The following is a 4,206-nucleotide window of genomic DNA, read 5'->3' on the forward strand; positions in this document are numbered from 1 at the left end:
AGTACTACTCGTCGAGCGAGAGTCAACAGCCAGGGTCTCTGGCCCAGTGAGCACCGAGTTGACTCTCTGAGTGTTGTGTACTTATGAATTCAGGATTACCAAAAGAGGTAGATAAAAGTATTAAGTTAGTACTATTGATTACAGCGGAAAGAATAAAGAGACGAATTGTGTGAGCTGCGGTGGAAAGGAAGGAGACAATAATTGTGTGGATACACCACAGTTTCCTTTTCTTATTTTGAAGGGCTCGTAGTCTGCCTGGAATTCACCATCCAGTATTACTGGACCAGTAACCCCCACGCCACGATAAGGCACTGCGACCAGTGGGGGGAAATCCATTCAAAAGTCGCAAAGTTTGTGAAGGACTATACGAATCTTGCGCACTCCCCGGATTGTGCTTTTCTGGCTCATGCTTTTGCACGCGAACCTGTAATACAGTCTCTGAGGCATCGAGAGTAGCTTGGCCTTGTTCGCGGTCATTATGATGCTCATTTAGTCTAGGAGAGTGCCCCGACTCCCAGTAGTTAGTTTCATTGATAGTATGCTACCATACCTTATGCGCACAAGAGGAATAGTCGTGCAGCTTTTCATGTCTGCATCACGGTTTTGCTAAATTTCCCTTGGGCATCGTCCTAAGAGGCCATGGGTTATGCTCCATCGGGTTAGCGCCTTCGATTGACCCGCATGATTCGAAGCCTCATCGGTCTCAACGACGGTCGTTGAACGGTCGTCGTTCGGAGATAACGCATTCAGCAGGGCGCACCAAAGGGCCTGCAATGTCCCTCCGTTGCATGTCGTAGCTCGAAGACCATCGTCGCACGCCCTGGGGGGGGCGACCCGTTAAACTCGCACGGAACGGAATTCCTTTACATTCCAGTGCTCTATCGTGGAATGATTCCACGATAGAGCACTTGTCGAACTGTGCGTTACAGGCTGTAACTCTTGCCCGGCAAGACTTGCCGAGGACTTTGTTGAATCTGGCAGAGCATCACGGATGAAGGCTTGGAGAAACAATAGTGGGCTTCTGCCTATTCAGTACCGAACGTTATCTTCCAAATGTCCGCTAAGCAACTGATCATTGGTGTGACATCTGCTGCCGTTATGCTTTCGAGTCTGATGCCCTGTAGTGCACTGAGGGCAGCTGTCCAGCCCGTTGAAACATCCATCGTAAGAAAATCTGTGGTCACAATGAGATGGTCGCCATCTGATGGTGAACCTCTCTTCCTCCCTCTCTCAAGGTCTGTGGACGCTCATCAGCTTCTTGCCTTTCAGAGTATCCTTCGATGATAGACGCAAAGTACGACCAACAAGATCGTGCTTACCATTGCCGCTACGATAATAACAAGAAGAAGGAAGATGACTCGGCAGCATTAGACTTCTACATCGTCGGCGACGTCATCCAAACAGGGACGATCAATTGTCCCAAGACAGACCAGTATCCGGCATTCGAAACATCGTAGGATACTTATTAGTTGACGAGGCCAATACCGTTGTTGACGTCTGCAATTCAGATACTTAAGGTCGCTTACTCCCAAGGGGTATAGTCCTGACATTGTAAACAGCTTGAAGTATCACAACATCCCTGAACTGAGTTCCGATGATACTTGTATGGATCCTCTAAGAAGCGTTCAATTTCGCCCTATCAGTCAGATTAAATGTGGTTTCCCTTGTAGAAGAGGAAATTATTTTAAAGATCAATGCAATCACGCGATTTGGACATTCAAGAATAAATTCGGTGCGAGCTTCACAGCTCTGTGCGATGAGTATCATAATGTCTCTGAAACGGCTATCAAACAGCTGGACGAAACAGTGAGTTGACTGTGGCGTTGTGAAGTTGGATGGGGTAGTTGTATTCCCCATGCTCGGCCGAATTCTTGGAAGCTACTGAGGACCGAATAATGAATTACAACTTTATCAACTTCTCATTTTACTTCGTTTTCGATTTACAAGATTATGTGCCGACATGCTATGCGTTTATAACGATCATTGTTGTTGCTGTTGCTGTGATGTGGAGATTTGCATTGTGATAAGGCCGCTCTTGTGTTTGTTCGAGTGTTGAATTTTGTCATTCCTGCTTAGAGGCCACAGTTGATCAGGCCCTGATCATCAGGGGGAGATTCACGATCGGCATCCCTTTCATTGTGGGAATAATGGCCGGGGTCTAGATGAAGACAAATAGAAGTCTTCCCACGCTTCACAAACTCGACCGCCAACGCAACCAGTAGGTTGCAGAATGATGACACTAGTCTCTGGAGAGCACTGAGTTGACTCCCTGAGGCAGATTAGAGAATTCCCTAACCTCACTGCTACTAATGCGGAGCGTAGCATTCAACGTCGCGCTTTTCGGAGAGTTTCTTAACAAAACTCTGAGGTTGAATCTTTCGGATATCACAAGTTCTGTAGCGACGCCTCACGCTTTCCCACCACTTCCCACGACTACCAACTAAAATACTCAATGATATTGGACAAGAAACATTCTACAGTAATATGGTAGAGTGGTTAGGCCAAACTAGTGAGCGAGCATCTCAAGCAAACTATATGCAATACATCAACAAGTTGATCGATTGCGTGACCTTTGGACACATCAACTTTGGACATAAAGTTGTCGAAAGCCCTTTGGACAGCGAGGGTTGTCAAAACGAATCTCAAGACTAAGTTTTGGACAGTTTGTCGAAAAACTACCCTAGTGAGTAGTTTGGACATGAAGTTGTCGAATATTTTTTTTTCATCAAGAAGTTGTCCAATTACGCCTGTAGCGACCTCTGGACAGCTTTTTGATCAATTGGACATGTTTGGACAACATTTAGTAATCTGGACTACAATGTGTCGGAATGTGGCACCGATTACCTTTGGACATCTGTCTCGAATGCGCTCGCCCATAAATGTTTCAAATTTTTCTGACATTACGTAATTCCTGATAGCTCCTTAATAGTATTAGCTTTCGATGAGGCTATTAGTCTATTAGTCCGTGTTGTTTTTGCATTATGGCTGAAACTGCAGTAAGATTACTGTACCGGCATAGTGCCGGCGGCATTTCCTACCATGTGAGAGCGTGGATGAAGTCTATTGTGCTATTTGTCTTTTACCTGGCGATGATCTAGATGCAGTCCGTGGGGCTATGATTCAATGTGATGGGTGTCGAAAATGGTATCACTGTTTATGTAGTGGTGTGACACCACTGGTGTCCAAAACGGCGCTGCCACTAGCGATGATCCTTGGTATTGTCTGTCATGTAGAGCCCGCAAGCAGTGTGATGGCTAAGCACCCTTTTTCCCGAAGGGCGTTGTAGAAGCGGCCGAGGGCAGGGTTCTGCATTATCATCCACTCGAGAAGGCACGGTCTCCACTAATGTTTCGTTGTGATAAACTCAACACATTATCGGTATAAGTTGAGTACTGATTGACTACCGCTGTGATGGGCGTGAGAAACACTTTAATAGTGTTATCACAAATGGTTCCATGCCATAGTTCTAGCTAGCTACCATCCTTCTACAGCTAATAATCAACTTAATGAAATAAGATCACATGCAGTAATTATTACCGAGTAATATGATATTACTAATGTCATGAGCAATATGCCTGCGTGCCATGGCAAACCATGCAGCATAAGTCAGGCTACATGAGATACAGTAATACTGTAACAGTATGACCATACAGTCTTCATTCCATAGGACTTGTTTGCTTCAAATCTTCAGAGGACTTGCATATCTTCTCTCTCCTCTCCTTCATAGCCATCCATTCATTAGCGACGTCAACCAAACCAGCGCGATCAGGTGAGATTAGTTCCATTAAGAGATCGCGATTAGCACAGAGTATGATATCACTCTGCAAGTGCTCGTTATCAAGGCGGTTTCGAGTCGAAACTTTCGACTTTTAGACAGCTCACGAGTCAATACGGAGAAGCTGCGCTCGGCGCCACAGCTAGTAGGCGCTCGAATCAGGCCAGATACTACCCGATAGATCAAATCCTCATCCCCGGACTGAGCCGCCAACTCCGCAAGATCCTTTACTTCAAGCGAATCTCCTCTAGATCTCAAATTGCGGCATTTGATAACATATTCTTGCACAGCATCTGTGCTGTCGGCACCAACCTGCATCCCTTTAGCAGACGTAACGGCTATGGGATATGATAACAGAGCCTGTTCGGCATACCCTTGTCTCTCGGACTTCGGAATCCTCTCCGCTAGCTTCCTTAATACGTTCAGCGCGA

This window comes from Perkinsus marinus (genome assembly GCF_000006405.1).
Source record: "Perkinsus marinus ATCC 50983 genomic scaffold scf_1104296967842, whole genome shotgun sequence".
Taxonomy (NCBI): domain Eukaryota; phylum Perkinsozoa; order Perkinsida; family Perkinsidae; genus Perkinsus; species Perkinsus marinus.